Source organism: Pogoniulus pusillus, chromosome 12, assembly GCF_015220805.1.
Source record: "Pogoniulus pusillus isolate bPogPus1 chromosome 12, bPogPus1.pri, whole genome shotgun sequence".
NCBI lineage: Eukaryota > Metazoa > Chordata > Aves > Piciformes > Lybiidae > Pogoniulus > Pogoniulus pusillus.
In genome coordinates this window covers 30,822,998-30,845,150 of record NC_087275.1, presented here as the reverse complement: position 1 = coordinate 30,845,150, position 22,153 = coordinate 30,822,998, and the positions used below count along the sequence as shown (strand labels likewise).

General features: G+C 52.0%; 1 long non-coding RNA gene across 2 annotated transcripts in view; it reads right to left on the bottom strand.

Annotated features, from left to right (window-relative positions):
• The window catches only part of LOC135179907 (uncharacterized), a 238,444-nt gene that overhangs the window by 62,361 nt on the left and 153,930 nt on the right, over positions 1-22,153 (bottom strand). The gene's annotated exons all lie outside the window — the stretch shown is intronic.

Genomic DNA, 22,153 nt, shown 5'->3' with positions numbered 1-22,153 from the left:
CCAAGAGCTCTGTTTGGCTTTTCAGCTGCAATTTTGAAGTCTAGTGCTGACTGAAGGGAGGTTTCCAGACTTAATTGAGAAGTCTGAGCTTCTACAGTCTCTCTGGGATGAGAGAGTCATTGGACACTGGAATGGGCTGCCCGGGGAGGTGGTGGAGTCGCCATCCCTGGGGCAGTTCAAGGCAGGATTGGACGTGACACTTGGTGCCATGGTCTGGCCTTGAGCTCTGTGGTAAAGGGTTGGACTTGATGATCTGTGAGGTCTCTTCCAACCCTGATGATACTGGGATACTGTGATCACCTCTCTGTTCTTGAGAATGCCAATAAAGATCCCCTCCCTTTTGTTTTTTTTCCCCCTCTTTCCCCTCCCTTTTGGGTTTTTTCCCCCTCTGTTCCTGATGGGCTACAAGAAAAGCTAATCTTGACCTTGGAGGAGGCAGCTTGCAGATGGAAAGACATTTAGAGGAGGGCTGAAGAGAAGCTATGTCTTCCTTCCAAACACCAAGTGGTGAGTGATGGACACCAAGGTTTGGGTACTGTGCACAGCAAGCTACCAGTATGGAAATAGCAACCTGCCCTGGTGGCCAAGAAGCACAATGGGTCCTGGAAGAGTGGCCAGCAGATTGAGGGAGGTTCTCTTCCCCTTCTACTCTGCCCTAAGGAGGCTCCACCTGGAATACTGCATTCAGTTCTGGGCTCCCCGGGTCAAGAGGGACAGGGTCCTACTGGAGAAGAATCCAACAGAGGGCTGCAGGGATGCTGAGGGGACTGCAGCACTGCCTGGTGAGGAGAGGCTGAGAGCCCTGGGGCTGCTTAGGCTGCAGAGGAGAAGGCTGAGAGGGGATCTGAGCTATGTCTGTCAATAGCTGAGGGCTGGGGGTCAGGAGGGAAGGGACAGGGACAGCCTCTGCTCACCTGTGCCCTGGGATAGCACAAGGGGCAAGGGATGGACACTGCAGCACAGGAACAGCCTCTGCTCACTTGTGCCCTGGCATAGCACAAGGGGCAAGGGATGGACACTGCAGCACAGGGACAGCCTCTGCTCACTTGTGCCCTGGCATAGTACAAGGGGCAAGGGATGGACACTGCAGCACAGGGACAGCCTCTGCTCACTTGTGCCCTGGCATAGCACAAGGGGCAAGGGATGGACTCTGCAGCACAGGAACAGCCTCTGCTCACTTGTGCCCTGGCATAGCACAAGGGGCAAGGGATGGACACTGCAGCACAGCAAATTCCACCTCAACATGAGGAAGAACTTCTTGACTGTAAGGGTGGCAGAGCCCTGGCACAGGCTGCCCAGAGAGGTTGTGGAGTCTCCTTCTCTGGAGCCTCTGGATGGATGTGTTCCTGTGTGACCTGTGCTGGATTCTCTGGCCCTGCTCTGGCAGAAGGGTTGGACTGGAAGCTCCCCAGAGGTCCCTGCCAGCCCTGTGATCCTGTGAAGGTCACACAAGTCTCCTGATCCTTTCCTGCATCTGCTTAATTGAGATTCCCAAGGCAATGCCTCCCTGGCACGATCCAGACACTGGAAGTGTTGGTGAGCTTGCAGTGGGAGCTACACCTCCACGCAGCACATGAAACCAGCATGGCTTCAAAAAGCTGATGGTTGTGCTCACTGAAGCATCCCCTCAGTATTATCTGCAGGACAGCCACTGTGGTCCAAGAAATAAATCCACCAGCTCAAAAGGGCAGCCTGTGCTGGCAGATCAATCTGAATCAAGCTCCTGCAAAAACCACAGTGAAGCCTTCCCCTCCCTTTCTCATTTCCAAGCACAAAATTGGTTTCATATTAAGCTGCTGTTATGCTTTTTAATAATTAGACAGATGTTCTGAACTCAACATCATGTAACAAAGTGCCTTGGCTGCAGGTATTAGCCCATTTGGAAGCTTCTGCATTATGCTGCAGCATACTGATGGGACATGGGACAGTTTGGGCTGGCATCCAGGAGACTTTCACCTTCAAAACCTGTTTTTCTTAGTAAAAATCAATATGAAGTAGCTTCTGCCTAGAAGGATAGAGAGTCTAGAGTGGGAGTGTTGTAGCTTCAATGCTCTGGGGGTGTAAAGTGAAGCCAAGGTTTCTGGGGAGGAAGTAAATGCTCAGCTTGGGGACAGCTTTTGCCACAAGAGTCTTTCAGAGCACTGCAGAATGGCAGGGGCTGGAAGGGATCTCCAAGGCTCAGCCAGTCCAACCCCCCTGCCAGAGCAGCAGCACCCAGAGCAGCTCACACAGGAACACATCCAGGTGGGGTCTCCAGAGAGGGAGACTCCACAGCCCCCCTGGGCAGCCTGTGCCAGGGCTCTGGCACCCTCACAGGGAAAAAATTCCTCCTCATGTTTCCATGGAACTTCCTATGCCTCAGCTCCCACCCACTGCCCCTTGTGCTGGCACTGGCATCACCCAGCAGAGCCTGGCTCCAGCCTCCTGCCACTCACCTGCACATCTTTACCAACATGAATGAGGTCACCTCTCAGCTCCTCAGCTCCCAGCAGCACAGCCCCAGCTCCCTCAGGCTCTCCTCCTAACAGAGATGTTCCATTCCCTTCAGCATCTTTGTAGCTCTGTGCTGGACTCTTTCAAGCAGTTCCCTGAGGTCCTCCTTGAACTAGGGGGGACAGAACTGGACACAGTACTCCAGATGTGGCCTCCCCACAATGGAAGAGTAGAGGGGCAGGAGAACCTCTCTCCACCTCCTCACCACAGCCCTTCTAACCCACCCCAGAATGGCATTGCCCCTCCTGGCCACCAGAGCATATTGCTGGCTCCTGGGCAACCTCCCACCCACTGGGACCCCCAGATCCTTTTCCCCTTCACTGCCTTCCAGCAGGTCAGTCCTCAACCTATCCTGACACCTGGGCTTGTTCTTTCCCAGGGGCCAGACTCTGCACTTGCCCTTGCTGGATTTAATTCAGTTTCTCCCTGCCCAGCTCTCAGCCTGGCCAAGTGTGGCTGAATGGCAGCACAGCCTCCTGGTGTGTCACCACTGCACCCAGCTTGGTGTCATCAGCAAACTTGCTGCCAGTGCCCTCTGTGCCCTCATCTGGGTCATTGATGGATACACTGAACAGAACTGGTCCCAGTCCTGACCCCTCATCCCTGGAGGTCTGAAATAGAAAGCAACAGCCCAGCTGCTATGCAAAGCTTGGGAGCAACTCCTCTGAGCTTAGTTTAATTCCATCAGTCTTTTAGACCAATCCAAAGGAAAGGGCAGTTGGTAGCTGGGGAACAGAGCAGGATTTTGTCAAGGAGAGAATCATAGAATCACAGAATCAAGGAGGTTGGAAGAGAGCTCCAAGCTCATCCAGTCCAACCTAGCACCCAGCCCTGCCCAACCAACCAGACCATGGCACTAAGTGCCCCAGCCAGGCTTGGCTGCAACACCTCCAGCCACAGCCACTCCACCACCTCCCTGGGCAGCCCATTCCAGTGCCAATCACTCTCTCTGTGAAGAGGTCGTTGTCAGCTCAGGAATGTGCAGATGCAGACTGAAATAAATTACATTCTAGCAATTATCAGAGCCTGCTAATAGCCAACAGCACCAGACAACAGAAATAACTGGAATGGGCATGTGATTAGAGAGCAAACTATCAGATGTGTGTTAGGCAAGAAGGTGGAGGGGGAATATATTGTACCAAGGACATATTAAATGCTGAAGATGGGATTACATCCTGGGCTGGCTCAGGAGCAGTGTGGGCAGCAGGACAAGGGAGGTTCTTCTGCCCCTGTGCTCAGCACTGCTCAGGCCACCCCTGGAGTGCTGTGTCCAGTTCTGGGCTACTCCATTGCAGAGAGATGCTGAGGTGCTGGAAGGTGTTTGGAGCAGGGCAGCAAGGCTGGGAAGGGGCCTGGAGCACAGCCCTGTGAGGAGAGGCTGAGGGAGCTGGGGGGGTGCAGCCTGCAGCAGAGGAGGCTCAGGGCAGAGCTCATTGCTGCCTGCAGCTACCTGCAGGGAGGCTGTAGCCAGGTGGGGTTGGGCTCTGCTGCCAGGCAGCCAGCAGCAGAAGAAGGGGACACAGCCTCAAGCTGTGCCAGGGCAGGTCTAGGCTGGATGTTGTTAGGAAGTTGTTGCCAGAGAGCACCACCCAAAAGAGCTTGGCCCCCTCCACTTGACCCCCACCCCTCAGCTACTGACAGACATTGCTCAGATCTCCTCTCAGCCTTCTCTGCTCCAGACTAAACAGCCCCAGGGCTCTCAGTCTCTCTCCACAGAGGAGATGCTCAAATACCCCAAGTCATCCTCCTGGCTGTCTGCTGGACTCTCTCCATCATGTCCCTGTCTCTCTTGGATTGGGGAGCCCAAAACTGAACACAGTATTCCAGAGGAGACTCCACAACTTCTCTGGGCAGCCTCACTGCAAAGAAGTTTCACCTCCTAGGATCACAGAACCACAGAAACATGCAGGCTGGGGAGGATGAGGGGAAACCTTCTCTGTTCCAGTTTGTGACTGTTCCTGGATTTTAACCACATCAGTTCTTCTGTCTGCTGAGGTGTTAGGGTGTTCCAATCACAGAATCACAGAAACATTCAGGCTGGAAAAGCCTCTCAGGATCATCAAGTCCAACCCAGAACCCTGCTCCACAAAGTTCATCCCTAAACCATATCCCCAAGTACCACATCTAATAGACCTTTAAAGACATCCAGGGTTGGTGACTCAACCACCTTTCTGAGCAGCCCATTCCAATCCAATGCCTGACCACTCTTTCCATGAAAACATCTTCCCCAATGTCCAGGCTAATCATAGAATCAACCAGGTTGGAAGAGACCTCCAAGCTCATCCAGTCCAAAGTGCCCCATCCAGGCTTTGCTTCAACACCTCCAGGCTGACAAAGAGGTGTAGAGAAAAAAAGGTAAAGATCTGATCTAGAGTAGAGTGTCCTGATCTAGGGTAGGGTGTCCTGATCTAGGGTAGGGTGTTCTGATCTAGGGTAGGGTGTTCTGATCTAGGGTAGTGTATCCTGATCTAGGATAGGGTGTTCTGATCTAGGGTAGTGTATCCTGATCTAGGATAGGGTGTTCTGATCTAGGGTAGTGTATCCTGATCTAGGGTAGTGTATCCTGATCTAGGGTAGAGTGTCCTGATCTAGGGTAGGGTGTTCTGATCTAGGGTAGGGTATCCTGATCTAGGGTAGAGTGTCCTGATCTAGGGTAGGGTGTCCTGATCTAGGGTAGGGTGTTCTGATCTAGGGTAGGGTGTTCTGATCTAGGGTAGTGTATCCTGATCTAGGATAGGGTGTTCTGATCTAGGGTAGTGTATCCTGATCTAGGATAGGGTGTTCTGATCTAGGGTAGTGTATCCTGATCTAGGATAGGGTGTTCTGATCTAGGGTAGGGTGTTCTGATCTAGGGTAGGGTATCCTGATCTAGGATAGGGTGTTCTGATCTAGGGTAGAGTGTTCTGATCTAGGGTAGGGTGTTCTGATCTAGGGTAGGGTGTTCTGATCTAGGGTAGAGTGTTCTGATCTAGGGTAGGGTGTTCTGATCTAGGGTAGGGTATCCTGATCTAGGGTAGGGTGTTCTGATCTAGGGTAGGGTGTCCTGATCTAGGGTAGGGTGTTCTGATCTAGGGTAGGGTGTTCTGATCTAGGGTAGGGTGTCCTGATCTAGGGTAGGGTATCCTGATCTAGGGTAGGGCATCCTGATCTAGGGTAGGGCGTTCTGATCTAGGGTAGAGTGTTCTGATCTAGGGTAGGGTATCCTGATCTAGGGTAGAGTGTTCTGATCTAGGGTAGGGTGTCCTGATCTAGGGTAGGGTGTTCTGATCTAGGGTAGGGTATCCTGATCTAGGGTAGGGTGTTCTGATCTAGGGTAGGGTGTTCTGATCTAGGGTAGGGTGTTCTGATCTAGGGTAGTGTATCCTGATCTAGGGTAGGGTATCCTGATCTAGGGTAGGGTGTTCTGATCTAGGGTAGGGTGTTCTGATCTAGGGTAGGGTGTTCTGATCTAGGGTAGTGTATCCTGATCTAGGGTAGGGTGTTCTGATCTAGGGTAGGGTGTTCTAATCTAGGGTAGGGTGTTCTGATCTAGGGTAGGGTATCCTGATCTAGGATAGGGTGTTCTGATCTAGGGTAGGGTATCCTGATCTAGGGTAGGGTGTTCTGATCTAGGGTAGGGTGTTCTGATCTAGGGTAGGGTGTTCTGATCTAGGGTAGGGCGTTCTGATCTAGGGTAGGGCATCCTGATCTAGGGTAGGGTGTCCTGATCTAGGATAGGGTGTTCTGATCTAGACTAGGGTATCCTGATCTAGGATAGGGTGTTCTGATCTAGGGTAGAGTGTTCTGATCTAGGGTAGGGTGTTCTGATCTAGGGTAGGGTATCCTGATCTAGGGTAGGGTGTTCTGATCTAGGGTAGGGTGTCCTGATCTAGGGTAGGGTGTTCTGATCTAAGGTAGGGTGTTCTGATCTAGGGTAGGGTGTCCTGATCTAGGGTAGGGTATCCTGATCTAGGGTAGGGCATCCTGATCTAGGGTAGGGCGTTCTGATCTAGGGTAGAGTGTTCTGATCTAGGGTAGGGTATCCTGATCTAGGGTAGAGTGTTCTGATCTAGGGTAGGGTGTCCTGATCTAGGGTAGGGTGTTCTGATCTAGGGTAGGGTATCCTGATCTAGGGTAGGGTGTTCTGATCTAGGGTAGGGTGTTCTGATCTAGGGTAGGGTGTTCTGATCTAGGGTAGTGTATCCTGATCTAGGGTAGGGTATCCTGATCTTGGGTAGGGTGTTCTGATCTAGGGTAGGGTGTTCTGATCTAGGGTAGGGTGTTCTGATCTAGGGTAGTGTATCCTGATCTAGGGTAGGGTATCCTGATCTAGGGTAGGGTGTTCTGATCTAGGGTAGGGTGTTCTAATCTAGGGTAGGGTGTTCTGATCTAGGGTAGGGTATCCTGATCTAGGATAGGGTGTTCTGATCTAGGGTAGGGTATCCTGATCTAGGGTAGGGTGTTCTGATCTAGGGTAGGGTGTTCTGATCTAGGGTAGGGTATCCTGATCTAGGGTAGGGCATCCTGATCTAGGGTAGGGCGTCCTGATCTAGGGTAGGGTATCCTGATCTAGGGTAGGGTGTTCTGATCTAGGGTAGGGTGTCCTGATCTAGGGTAGGGTGTTCTGATCTAGGGTAGGGTGTTCTGATCTAGGGTAGGGTGTTCTGATCTAGGGTAGGGGGTTCTGATCTAGGGTAGGGCGTTCTGATCTAGGGTAGGGTATCCTGATCTAGGGTAGGGTGTTCTGATCTAGGGTAGGGCGTTCTGATCTAGGGTAGGGCATCCTGATCTAGGGTAGGGTATCCTGATCTAGGGTAGGGCATCCTGATCTAGGGTAGGGTGTTCTGATCTAGGGTAGAGTGTCCTGATCTAGGGTAGGGTATCCTGATCTAGGGTAGAGTGTTCTGATCTAGGGTAGGGTGTCCTGATCTAGGGTAGGGTGTCCTGATCTAGGGTAGGGTGTTCTGATCTAGGGTAGGGTATCCTGATCTAGGGTAGGGCATCCTGATCTAGGGTAGGGGGTTCTGATCTAGGGTAGGGGGTTCTGATCTAGGGTAGGGGGTTCTGATCTAGGGTAGGGTATCCTGATCTAGGGTAGGGTGTTCTGATCTAGGGTAGGGCATCCTGATCTAGAGTAGGGTGTCCCTGCCCATGGCAGGGGGTTTGGAACTAGATGACCTTTCCTACCTTGACTGATTGTATGATTCTATGATATCAAATGAGAGGTTTTTGTCCCAAGAAAGCCAAAGGTAATAATCAAACCACAGCTAATTCTTGCATGCAGATCTTCTTTTAACTCCCAGCCAAGAAAAATTCTTCAGAGAAGGAAATAAGATTATTAAAATGAAACCCACACTAGGGCCACCTTTTCAAGTTGGCTTTAATTGCAGAAATATCATCTTTAATTGGAGAAATAGCCTGAGCTCTGAGGACAGGTAATATGATCAATCTTTTAGCTCAAAGTAATTAGGTGAATTAAAGAGGTGATTAAAGGCACATGTGAATTAGACATTAGACTCTCCAGGCACATTCCCTGCCTGTGCTGCAGAGGAACAAAGCACTTCCATGGAAATGAAATAACATCAAATCTTAAGATGTCATGTGAAGAAGAGCTTTAATTAGCAGTTAGGATAGAATGGAATCATAGAATCAAGCAGGTTGGCAGAGAGCTCCAAGCTCACCCAGCACAACCTAGCACCCAGCCCTGCCCAACCAACCAGACCATGGCACTCAGTGCCCCAGCCAGGCTTGGCTGCAACACCTCCAGCCACAGCCACTCCACCACCTCCCTGGGCAGCCCATTCCAATGCCATAACTCTCTCTGCCAACAACTTCCTCCCAACTGGCAGAGGGGAGATTGAAACTGGATGTTAGGAGGAAGTTCTTTGCAGTGAGGGTGGTGAGAGCCTGGCACAGGTTGCCCAGGGAGGTTGTGGAGCACAGAATCACCCAGTGTGATCTTTGCTGTTAGGAAGAATTGAAGGTGGTGAGACCCTGGCACAGGTTTCCCAGGGAGGTTGTGGAGCACAGAATCACCCAATGTGATCAAAGATCACATTGGGTGATTCTGTGCTCCACAACCTCCCTGGAGATGTTCAAGGCCAGGTTGGATGAGTCCTTGAGCAACCTGTTCCAGTGGGAGGTGTCCCTGCCTATGGAGGGTTGAAACTGGATGATCCTTGAGGTCCCTTCCAACCTAGACCATTCTATGACTCTATGGTTTAGACAAGCAGTACAAAGTGGACCTCAGCAAGCATTTTCAGACACTGACCATTTAAATCAGACCTTGCCCACCACTGGCTATGTTAAATGATCAGAGAAGAGGGACTGATGCCTCCTGGTAATGTTAAATGATAGAGAAGAGGGACTGATGCCTCCTGGTAATGTTAAATGATAGAGAAGAGGGACTAATGCCTCCTGGCTATGTTAAATGATAGAGAAGAGGGACTAATGCCTCCTGGCTATGTTAAATGATAGAGAAGAGGGACTGATGCCTCCTGACTATGTTAAATGATAGAGAAGAGGGACTGATGCCTCCTGGCTATGTTAAATGATAGAGAAGAGGGACTGATGCCTCCTGGCTATGTTAAATGATAGAGAAGAGGGACTGATGCCTCCTGGCTATGTTAAATGATAGAGAAGAGGGACTGATGCCTCCTGGCTATGTTAAATGATAGAGAAGAGGGACTGATGCCTCCTGGCTATGTTAAATGATAGAGAAGAGGGACTGATGCCTCCTGACTATGTTAAATGATAGAGAAGAGGGACTGATGCCTCCTGGCTATGTTAAATGATAGAGAAGAGGGACTGATGCCTCCTGGCTATGTTAAATGATAGAGAAGAGGGACTGATGCCTCCTGGCTATGTTAAATGATAGAGAAGAGGGACTAATGCCTCCTGGCTATGTTAAATGATAGAGAAGAGGGACTAATACGTCCACCATCACCAGCCTGGCACCTTGGGCAAGCAATGGTCAAACAGCACAAGCAGAGGCCAGGGGGCTAGGACCTCAAACCTCTATGTCACCCCAACAGGCTGCGTGCCAAGAGCTGGGAGAGGTCAAAACCATCCTGCTGCTGAGGACAGCTCTGCCAGCAACGAGAGACAAATACATAGCAGCAGCTTTCAAGAAGGATACCAACAACTGGGTCTGAACAGCAATGATCTGCAGGGCTAAATGACTCACTGTAAGTGAAGTGCATCCTGGCATGAAGAGCTGAGGCACCAAGCCTGAGAAGGCAGTGACTGCCTGTGGGGCTCTGAACTCTGGATGCTGAGGATAACTGCGCCGCTTGTGCTGGCTCTCTTGGGAAAGCAATCTCCCCTTCTAACCCTGCTCCTGAGCAGCTGCAAGGACCCAGGGCCACCACGGGGAAGCCTCAACTCCTCTGGATAGATGCCAGATGGACAGAGCTCCCCACTGCTCTGCCACAGGGCAAGAAGAAGGGAAGGTTGCCTCAACCTCCCTCTGCCGAGCTGAATCACAATGCCCAGCGGCAGCTTGGCCCACACCCTGTGTCTGTCTGCTCCTGCCATGGTGTGGCCTCATCCTCACCACCCCTACAGGTCCTGAGGTGGCCTCCAGAGAGACAGATGAGCTGCAATGCTACAATGACTTAGTGCCATGCTCTGCTTGATTGGTTGATAGTGACAGGTTGGACTGGATGAGCTTGGAGGTCTCTTCCAACCTGGTTGATTCTATGATATGATTGGACAGGGCTGGGTGCTAGGTTGGACTGGATGAGCTTGGAGGTCTCCTCCAACCTGGTTGATTCCATCATTCTATGATATGAATGAACAGGACTGGGTGATAGGTTGGATTGGATGAGCTTGGAGATCTCTTTCAACCTGGTTGAGTCTATGATACTCTGATATCATTGCACAGGGCTGGGTGCTAGGTTGGACTGGATGAGCTTGGAGGTCTCCTCCAACCTGCTTGATTCTATGATTCTATGATATGATTGGACAGGGCTGGGTGATAGGTTGGACTGGATGGTCTTGGAGGTCTCTTCCTCTTAATAGGAGGAAGTTCTTTCCCAGACAGAGTGATTGGCATTGGAATGGGCTGCCCAGGGAGGTGGTGGAGTCACCATCTCTGGAGGCATTCAAGAAAAGCCTGGATGGGGCACTTAGTGCCATGGTCTGGTTGATAGGATAGGACTGGGTGCTAGGTTGGACTGAATGATCCTGGGTCTCTTCCAACCTGGTTGATTCTATCATTCTAGGACATGATTGGCCAGGGCTGGGTGCTAGGTTGGACTGGATGGTCTTGGAGGTCTATTCCAACCTGCTTGATTTTATGACTCTATGATATGATGGACAGGGCTGGGTGCCAGATTAGACTGGATGGTCTTGGAGGTCTATTCCAACCTGCTTGATTTTATGACTCTATGATATGATGGACAGGGCTGGGTGCTAGATTAGACTGGATGGTCTTGGAGGCCTATTCCAACCTGCTTGATTTTATGACTCTATGATATGATTGGACAGGGCTGGGTGCTAGATTAGACTGGATGGTCTTGGAGGTCTATTCCAACCTGGCTGATTCTATGACTCTATGACACGGACTTGATGGAGTGGGTCCAGAGCAGGGCCATGAAAATGATCAGGGAGTTGGAACACCTTTGCCACAAGGAAAGGCTGAGGGAGCTGGGGGTGTTCAGGCTGGAGAAGAGAAGGCTCCAGGGAGACCTAATAACAAGCTAATAACAAACTCCATGATTCTCTGAGTGGCACTTCCCTGGAGGCAGCTGAGCTCCAGCGTTCGTCCTCCGCCAGCCTCCAGCCCTGCTGCTCACAAACCAAAACCACTTAAGGGTTACTTAATTCTCCTTAAATTCACCCTTGGAAGCAGCTGAGGGATTCTTATTGAAATATTTCAAACCAAACCCTACCTAAGGCAGAAGCAAGCATGGCAAATTTCAGCTTGAGCAGCTCTGGGTAGCGATAAAGCAGTGAAAACAGAGCTAATGGCAAATATTAAGCAGCCTCAGCCACAGGCAGTTTCACTTGCTCCAGCAGTAATATCTGCTCTTCCCCTCCCCCCCAGATACTGCATTTAAAGGGCTTTATCTCTCACTTTTTCTTTCTCATGGAATCACAGAGTCATAGAATCAGTCAGGGTTGGAAGGGACCACAAGGATCACCCAAATGACCACAATCCAGCCAGGGGTAGCCTGTGCCTATCCTGCTGCCAACCTCTACCTGCTTCACAAACAGCACAGAGCCACCCCTGAAGTGAGGTGATGCTTCAGTGTGAGGTAATGGTCACGTTCATACACACACAGAGTCAGTCAGGGTTGGAAGGGAGCACAAGGAGCAGGCAGTCCCAACCCCCCTGCCATGCCCAGGGACACCCTACCCTAGAGCAGGCTGCACACAGCCTCAGCCAGCCTGGCCTCAAACACCTCCAGCCATGGGGCCTCAACCACCTCCCTGGGCAACCCCTGCCAGCCTCTCACCACTCTCCTGCTCAACAACTTCCTCCTCACCTCCAGCCTCACTCTCCCCACCTCCAGCTTTGCTCCATTCCCCCCACTCCTGACACTCCCTCACAGCCTCAAAAGTCCCTCCCCAGCTTTTTTGGAGCCCCCTTCAGATGCTGGAAGGCCACCAGAAGGTCATCTGGGAGCCTCCTCTGCTCCAGCCTGCACAGCCCCAACTCTTTTAGGCTGTGCTCACAGCAGAGCTGCTGCAGCCTCTCAGCATCCTCCTGGCCCTGCTCTGGACACTCTCCAGCATCTCCACAGCCCTCTTGTCCCAGGGCCTCCAGAGCTGCATGCAGGACTCCAGGTGGGGTCTCAGCAGAGCACAGCAGAGGGGGAGAATCCCCTCCCTGGCCCTGCTGGCCACACTGCTGCTGCTGCAGCCCAGGCTCTGCTTGGCTCTCTGGGCTGCAAGTGCACACTGCTGGCTCCTGCTGAGCTTCTCCTCCAGCAGCACCCCCAAGTCCCTCTCCTCAGGGCTGCTCTCCAGACACTCACTGCCCAGCCTGAATTTGTGCTTGGCATTGCCTCCACCCAGCTGCAGGACCTTGCCCTTGCTCTTGTTGCACCTCCTGAGCTTGGCTTGTGCCCACCTCTGCAGCCTGTGCAGGTCCCTCTGGATGGCTCTTTCTCTTTCTCTCTTTTTTTTCCCAGCTAGCAGCACAACCCAAAGCAAACCTTTCTGGAAGCAGAACCCTATTTGAAAGCAGAGCAAATTAAACTAATGCTAAGCAGTGCCAGTAATAGCAACTACTTATTTGGCAGTAAAAAACAAACCCCACAAACCCACCAAAACAAACCACCATTTGATCAGATTTGAATAACTCTGTTTTCCTGCTCTAATTGCAAGGAACTTCTCCCACTAACAGCACAGTGCTTTCTGTGTCATCCATTCAGCAGACCCCAAATGAGCAATGCCTCAAAGACAGGCTGAGCAAAAACTGCTGTGCACCAGAATTGTGCTGCAGAGTAGCTGAGGGGAAGGAGGAGCTCCTTCCAGTTCCCTTTGGTGACTTTGCCTCCAGGGAATCACAGAATGGATGAACTGTCAGGCTCTGCTCACTGCTCCCTGGGATAGGACAAGCAGCAATGGGTGTGAGCTGCAGCACAGGAGGTTCCAGCTCAACACAAGGGAGAACTTTGCTGTTATGTGTTGCAGAGCCCGGGAGTGGTGGAGTGGCTGTGCCTGGAGGTGTTGAAGCCAAGCCTGGCTGGGGCACTTAGTGCCATGGTCTGGTTGGTTGGGCAGGGCTGGGTGCTAGGTTGGGCTGGATGAGCTTGGAGGTCTCCTCCAACCCTACTGATTCTATGATTCTATGATTCTGTGATCACTTCCTCAGTTCCCTTCATTTTCAGTCTCCTATTTCCACAGCCTTTCTCACCAACAGGACTACCTAAAGTATCTTCCTAAAGGCCAAATCCTACAGACCTAGATTTATCCCTGTCCTTCCTGTGCTGAGGGATCCAGACCTGGATGCAGCAGTCCAGGTGAGGACTCAGCAGAGCAGAGCAGAGTGGCTGAATCACCTTCCTCCGCCTGTTGCTATTGATGCAGCAATTCAGAGCCTGGACTCTTGCACCCAAATGAGACCAGAAATTGGAGCCTCTTTATGAGACTACATCTGAATTTGGTTTGCTTTGCTTTATTTTCAGCTAAAGAAAGCAGAGACCACAAAAATGACTCCACTCCTCTGACATGCTAGCAGAAAATCAGCTGGGATGGGCAGAAATACATAGTCATAAATAAAAGGCACTGAAGAAAGAAGATTCTATTAACAACCAAAGTGTTGATGAGCAGGAATAGTTCCTTGCTTTAGGCTCCTTTAGCCACACTTTTCCATTTGAGTTTCCATCCATTAATTTAAAGCAAGTGTGCACTTTCTTCACTTCAGCTGCTCCTTCTTTGCCTTAGCTGGAATGGTTGCCATGGTTATCAGAAGGGCAACTTCAGTGGAAGGAATGCCCTGGGTTGATTTTTAGTGGAGTACACTTAAAACTCTCAAAGCTACTGAACAACAGACCTGGTTATGGACAGCTCTCTGCTCAGTCACATTTCATGGCTTTGATAACACAGAATCATAGAATCAAGCAGGGTGGAAGAGAGCTCTAAGCTCCCCCAGCCCAACCTAGCACCCAGCCCTGCCCAACCAACCAGACCATGGCACTCAGTGCCCCAGCCAGGCTTGGCTGCAACACCTCCAGCCACAGCCACTCCACCACCTCCCTGGGCAGCCCATTCCAGTGCCAATCACTCTCTCTGACAACAACTTCCTAACAACATCCAGCCTAGACCTCCCCTGGCACAGCTTGAGCCTCTGTCCCCTTCTTCTGCTGCTGGCTGCCTGGCAGCAGAGCCCAACCCCACCTGGCTACAGCCTCCCTGCAGGCAGCTGCAGGCAGCAATGAGCTCTGCCCTGAGCCTCCTCTGCTGCAGGCTGCACCCCCCCAGCTCCCTCAGCCTCTCCTCACAGGGCTGTGCTCCAGGCCCCTCACCAGCCTTGCTGCCCTGCTCCAAACACCTTCCAGCACCTCAACAGCTCTCTGCAATGGAGGAGCCCAGACCTGGACACAGCACTCTTAACATGGCTTGTTAAGAGTCACAGCATCACAGAATGCCAGGGGCTGCAAGGGACCTCCAAATCTCACCCAGTGCAACCCCCTGCCAGAGCAGCAGCACCCAGAGCAGCTCACACAGGAACACATCCAGGCAGGTCTTAAATATCTCCAGAGAGGGAGACTCCACACCCCCCTGGGCAGCCTCAGAAAAAATTCCTCCACATGTTTCCATGACAGTTCCTATGCCCCAGATGGTCCTAACAGTTAGGGAACATTCCAGAAAGATGGAAACCTGCATCTGGCCCTTAAATTGGTTTTGTGTTTCACATCAGTGAATCACTGTGGGTTGCAACTCAACAAACAGTTGAGTTTCCCCAGCTTAGGAGAGACAGGGACCTGCTGGAGACAGTCCAGTGGAGAGCCATGAGGAGGACTGGGGGAGTTGAGCATCTCCCTTGTGGAGAAAGCCTGAGAGCCCTGGGGCTGTTTAGCCTGGAGCAGAGAAGGCTGAGAGGGGATCTGAGCAATGTCTGTCAATAGCTGAGGGGTGGGGGTCAAGTGGAGGGGGCCAAGCTCTTTTGGGTGCTGCACAGCAAGAAGCCAAGCAGCAATGGATGCAAACTGGAACAGAGAAGGTTTCAGCTCCACAGGAGGAGAAACTTCTTTAGGGTGAGAGTAGCAGAGCCCTGGAGCAGGCTGCCCAGAGAGGCTGTGGAGTCTCCTTCTCTGCAGACTTTAACTCCACCTGGATGCATTCCTGTGTGCACTACCCTAGGGGATGCTGCCTTGGCAGGGAGGGTGGGCTGGATGATCTCTGGAGGTCCCTTCCACCCTCTAAAGGCCTGTGACTCTGTGAAAGCAAAGCAGTAAAGGAAACCTGAGACTCTGTTTGCCAAAACTAAACCAAAAAAGCTTTGTTGTGACAATGAGTGGGATTTTCACAACGATAACTGAAGATATTACCCATCAGCTAGGCAGAGAGGAAGCAAATAATTAGGCACTAATTTGCCTCTAGCTTGATAGGGAGGGCACATTTCAGCAGTGTAAGCTCAGCAAGGCAATTTAAAGGAGCTCCTCCTATGACTAAGAGGATGGAAAAATCTGGCACCTTGGAAATCCCAGGGATGCAACACTCACAGATTACTTATCAAGGCAACCTCATTAGCAGCCTTCTGAAAGAACTGCAACTGATTAAGTGGTAATTAACCAGTGGAATGGATTCTCATTTCAGCCCACACTTTGGGAGGGTCATTTCACTTGAGGACAAACAGCTGTGATTTGGGCAAGAAGGATTGTGGGCACAGAGCAACATCTCTTGCCTAGCATGACTCTGCAAGATTTAGGGCAGTCTTGGAGATGATCTTCATGAACTGGAAACACAATCACAGAATACAGCTGGCTGGAAGAGACCTCCAAGCTCAACCAGTCCAAACTTCCATCCAGCACTGAAAGGTCAATACAAACCATATGAGGAGAGGCTGAGGGAGCTGGGGGGGTGCAGCCTGCAGCAGAGGAGGCTCAGGGCAGAGCTCATTGCTGCCTGCAGCTCCCTGAAGAGAGGCTGCAGCCAGGTGGGGTTGGGCTCTGCTGCCAGGCAGCCAGCACCAGAAGAAGAGGACAGAGGCTGAAGCTGTGCCAGGGCAGGTCTAGGCTGGATGTTGTTAGGAAGTTGTTGTCAGAGAGAGTGATTGGCACTGGAATGGGCTGCCCAGGGAGGTGGTGGAGTCACTGTGCCTGGAGGTGTTGCAGCCAAGCCTGGCTGGGGCACTTAGTGCCATGGTCTGGTTGGTTGGGCAGGGCTGGGTGCTAGGTTGGGCTGGGTGAGCTTGGAAGTCTCCTCCAACCTGTCTGATTGTATGATTCCATTACTGGATAGGGCTGGGTGCTAGGTTGGGCTGGGTGAGCTTGGAGCTCTCTTCCAACCCAACTGATTCTATGATTCTATGATCATTTCCTCAGCCCTCTCCTTTTTCAGTCTCCTATTTCCACAGCCTTTCTCACCAACAGGACTATCTAAAGCATTCTGCTAAAGGCCAAATCCTACAGAGCTAGATTTATCCTAGTTTTCTGCAAGCAGCCATTCCCACTGTCTGTGTTTGCTGCTCTGCTGGGCCATGTTGTCTCACAGCAGGCCCTGCAGTGCTTTGGCTCCGTTAGAAACAGCTCCAGCATGCAGAGGATTTGGGGATGAAACACTCTCCAAAGTGTCTCCCACTCCTTCACAAGACAAAAAACCCAAGGAAAAAGCCAGCTCTCACTAGAGGCTTCTCACAAAGACCCCTTGGGAAAGCCACAGAACATCACAGAATCATAGAATCAACCAGGTTGGAAGAGACCTCCAAGCTCATCCAGCCCAACCTAGCACCCAGCCCTATCCAATCAACCAGACCATGGCACTAAGTGCCTCATCCAGGCTTTTCTTGAAGACCCCCAGGGACGGTGCCTCCACCACCTCCCTGGGCAGCCCATTCCAATGCCAATCACTCTCTCTGTGAAAAACTTCTTCCTAACATCCAGCCTATACCTACCCTGGCACAACTTGAGACTGTGTCCCCTTGTTCTGTTGCTGGTTACCTGGCAGAAGAGGCCACCCCCCACCTGGCTGCAATGTCCCTTCAGGTAGTTGTAGACAGTAATAAGATCACCCCTGAGCCTCCTCTTCTCCAGGCTAAACAGGCCCAGCTCCCTCAACCTCTCCTCATAGGGTTTGTGCTCCAGGCCCCTCACCAGCTTTGTTGCCCTTCTCTGGACATGTTCCAGCACCTCAACATCTCTCTTGAATTGAGGGGCCCAGAACTGGACACAGCACTCAAGGTGTGGCCTGAACAGTGCTGAGCACAGGGGCAGAAGAACCTCCCTTGTCCTACTGGCCACACTGTTCCTGATGCAGCCCAGGATGCCATTGGCTCTCTTGGCCACCTGGGCACACTGCTGGCTCATCTTCAGCTTACTATCTATCAGTACCCCCAGGTCCCTTTCCTCCTGGCTATTCTCCAGCCACTCAGTCCCCAGCCTGTAGTGCTGCTTGGGGTTGTTGTGGCCGAAGTGCAAAACCCTGCACTTGGCCTTGTTAAATCTCATCCCATTGGCCTCTGCCCACCCATCCAGCCTGGCCAGGTCCCTCTGCAGGGCTCTCCTACCTTCCAACAGATCAACACCTGCTCCTAGCTTGGTATCATCTGCAAACTTACTGATGCTGGACTCAATGCCCTCGTCCAGATCATCAATAAAGATATTGAACAGGACTGGGCCCAGCACTGATCCTTGGGGAACACCACTTGTGACTGGCTGCCAACTGGATGTGGCACCATTCACCACCACTCTCTGAGCTCTGCCATCCAGCCAGTTCTTGATCCAGCACAGAGTGAATCTGTCCAAACCATGAGCTGCCAGCTTGGCTAGGAGCTTCTTGTGGCAGACAGTGTCAAAGGCTTTGCTGAAGTCCAAGTAGACTACATCCACAGCCTGCCCCACATTCACCAGGCAGGTAACCTGATCATAAAAGGAGATCAGGTTGGTGAGGCAGGACCTGCCCTTCCTAAACCCATGCTGGCTGGGCCTGATCCCTTGGCTATCCTGTAGGTGCTTTGTGATGGCACCCAAGATGACCTGTTCCATGACCTTGCCTGGCACTGAGGTCAGGCTCACAGCTCTGTAGTTTTCTGGCTCCTCCTTACGACCCTTCTTGTGTATGGGAATCACATTGGCAGCTTCCAGTCTTCAGGGACCTCTCCAGTGAGCCAGGACTGCTGATAAATAATGGAGAGTGGCTTGGCCAGCTCAGCTGCCAGCTCTCTCAGCACCCTAGGGTGGATCCCATCCGGTCCCATGGACTTGTGAGGATCCAAGTGACTTAGCAGATCCCTTACTGCTTCCTCATGGATTAGAGGGGGACTGTGCTGGTCCCTGACTCCATCCACCACTTCAGGAGTCCAGCTGTCCTGGAGACAACCTGTCCCACTAGTGAAGATTGAGGCAAAGAAGGTGTTAAGCACCTCTGCCTTTTCCTCATCCTCTGCCTTTTCCTCATCAGGGCTTGGAAGTGCCCTCCAAAGATCATCCAGTCCAACATCCCTGCCAGGGCAGGATCAGCTCGAGTGGTACTCAGCTAGCACTAAGAAAGACCCCAGCAGAGGACTCCCTTCCACAGCCAGACTTTTGCCTGGTTTAGGGGATATTTTTCCCCCACCTTCTGTCTTTATTAACTTCACCTCTTAATTAGGTCCCATGAAGATGCATCTCCTCATTCTCCTTAAGAGGTTCATCGACCCTCTGGCGTACAGTTATAACCTAGTAACCTGTGAGCACACTCATTAGCCCATTATAAAGCACTCAGCTAGGCTGCTCACACTGCACACTCAGAGACGTGTTCTGGGTTGCAAAGAGAAGTGGCTGAAGCCAAACCAAGCCCAAAGAGGTGCATAAATCACTACTTTAAAAGAGAAAGTATGGATGAGCTGGGGGAAGACAGCGACTGATTGGAGCAACAAACTTCACACAATCACAGAATCAGGCAGGGCTGGAAGGGACCACAAGGAGCAGGCAGTGCCAACCCCCCTGCCATGCCCAGGGACACCCTAGCCTAGAGATGTATTTACAACACTGAGTTCTTGGTCCATTTAAGCAGCAGGTGCAATAAAGAAGCTCTCCTGGAGTTCCTATTTTCCATCAGCCTTGCCAGCAAACATAATCTGTCCCATTTTGTCTGGCTGTGGGTAGAGGAGGAGAGGAACAAGCACCAGCAGTGTGCCCAGGTGGGCAGCAGAGCCAATGGCATCCTGGGCTGGCTCAGGAGCAGTGTGGGCAGCAGGACAAGGGAGGTTCTTGTGCCCACCCCTGTGCTCAGCATTGCTCAGGCCACCCCTGCAGTGCTGTGTCCAGTTCTGGGCTCCTCCATTGCAGAGAGCTGCTGAGGTGATGGAAGGTGTTTGGAGCAGGGCAGCAAGGCTGGGGAGGGGCCTGGAGCACAGCCCTGTGAGGAGAGGCTGAGGGAGCTGGGGGGGTGCAGCCTGCAGCAGAGGAGGCTCAGGGCAGAGCTCATTGCTGCCTGCAGCTGCCTGCAGGGAGGCTGTAGCCAGGTGGGGTTGGGCTCTGCTGCCAGGCAGCCAGCGACAGAACAAGGGGACACAGCCTCAAGCTGTGCCAGGGCAGGGCTAGGCTGGATGTTGTTAGGAAGTTGTTGGCAGAGAGAGTGATTGGCACTGGAATGGGCTGCCCAGGGAGGTGGTGGAGTGGCTGTGGCTGGAGGTGTTGCAGCCAAGCCTGGCTGGGGCACTTAGTGCCATGGTCTGGTTGGTTGGGCAGGGCTGGGTGCTAGGTTGGGCTGGGGGAGCTTGGAGCTCTCTTCCAGCCTGGCTGATTCTGTGATTCTATGATTCAACAGTAAACCACCTTTGTGGGCTCTGAGCACAGATGAATTTCAGGACAGGTGATAGTTCCTTTTCTTTTGTTTTAATCAAAAAGGCAACCATGAGCTTCTGTTTGCTCAGCATGTTTGGAGCATCACTTCTAGCAGCCAGCACAGTCCTACCAATCTATCACTGTCACTCTTTGAAAAACAGCCCCAAATTTATGGCAGGCACAGAGCCCTAAAATAAACATATAAAAACTAGTTCTGGGAACAGTAGAGGCATCAAAGGCTGAGGGATTGGAGAGGAATTGTGGCTGAATTTGCTAACAAGCTAAGCTCTGACCAGTGCTGTTCCCTTGGATGAAGCAGTCACAGAATCACAGCATGTTAGGGGCTGGAAGGGACCTCCAAAGCTCATCCAGTCCAACTCCCCTGCCAGAGCAGCAGCACCCAGAGCAGCTCACACAGGAACACATCCAAGCAGCTCTTGAATATCTCCAGAGAGGGAGACTCCACAACCCCCCTGGGCAGCCTGTGCCAGGGCTCTGGCACCCTCACAGGGGATAAATTCCTCCTCATGTTTCCATAGAACTTCCTATGCCTCAGCTCCCACCCATTGCCCCTTGTGCTGGCACTGGGCATCACCCAGCAGAGCCTGGCTCCAGCCTCCTGCCACTCACCTGCACACATTTATCAACATGAATGAGGTCACCTCTCAGGCTCCTCAGCTCCCAGCAGCACAGCCCCAGCTCCCTCAGCCTCTCCTCATAGCAGAAATGTTCCATTCCCTTCAGCATCTTTGTGGCTCTGTGCTGGACTCTCTCCAGCAGTTCTGTGTCCCTTTTGAACTGGGGGGACAGAACTGGACACAGTACTCCAGATGTGGCCTCCCCAGAATGGAAGAGTAGAGGGGCAGGAGAACCTCTCTCCACCTCCTCACCACAGCCCTTCTAACCCACCCCAGAATGGCATTGCCCCTCCTGGCCAGCAGAGCACATTGCTGGCTCCTGGGCAACTTCCCACCCACTGGGACCCCCAGATCCTTTTCCCCTTCACTGCCTTCCAGCAGGTCAGTCCCCAACCTATCCTGACACCTGGGCTTGTCCTTTCCCAGGGGCCAGACTCTGCACTTGCCCTTGTTGAGTGTCATTCAGTTTGTCCCTGCCCAGCTCTCAGCCTGGCCAAGTGTGGCTGAATGGCAGCACAGCCTCCTGGTGTTGCAGCCACTGCACCCAGCTTGGTGTCATCAGCAAACTTGCTGCCAGTGCCCTCTGTGCCCTCATGCAGGTCATTGATGGATACACTGAACAGAACTGGTCCCAGCCCTGACCCCTGTGGGACTCCACTAGTCACAGGCCTCTAACTGGGCTCCATCCCATTGGCCACAACTCTCTGGCTTCCTCCCTTCAACCAGTTCCCTTTAACCAGTCAGAACAACTACTTCACCTATGGCCAGTCCAGTGCAGTTGGCTCATCTCAGTCTGTCCTTCCCTGGCCTCCCTGTTTTGCTTACAGCTCCAAACCTGTTAGAAAATGCTGTATCTAAGCTCCCCAGCTCCATGGAGCTGGAACACCTCTGCTATGAGGACAGGCTGAGGGATCTAGGGTGGTCCAGCCTGGAGAAGAGAAAGCTCTGGGCAGACCTAAGAACAACCTGCCAGTTGTTCACAGGCTGCAGAGGGACTGTCTGCAAAGTCAGCAGTGACAGGATGAGGAGAAATGGTTTGAATTGAGAGCAGAGCAGATTTAGGTTGGAAGTTAGGAACAAGTCCTGCATCATGAAGGGTGCTGGAACACAGAATCACTGAAAGACCTCTGAGATCAACACATCCAACACTGCAACAGGCTGTCCAGGCAGGCTGCATCCTTGGAGATACTCAAGGTGAGAGTCAACAAGGCTCTGAGCAAGCTGATGATTTTGGAGGTCTCTTCCAACCTGGCTGTTCTCATGATTCTATGTCCCTGCTGACTGCAGCAGGGTTGCTCTGGATGACCTTTGGAGGTCCCTTCCAACCCAAACCATTCTGTGGTTCACTGACTGCAGCAGTTTAAGAGCTACTGCTCAATGCACCACAATGATCTTACATCACATAGAATCAAGCAGGTTGGAAGAGACCTCCAAGCTCATCCAGTCCATCCTAGCACCCAGCCCTATCCAGTCAACTAGACCATGGCACTAAGTGCCTCATCCAGGCTTTTCTTACATCAAATCCATCAAACCAGCTCCTGGGGGAGTTAAATGTGTGTGTGTGCATCCTCTTCACACAGACAACAGTGGCAACAACAGATC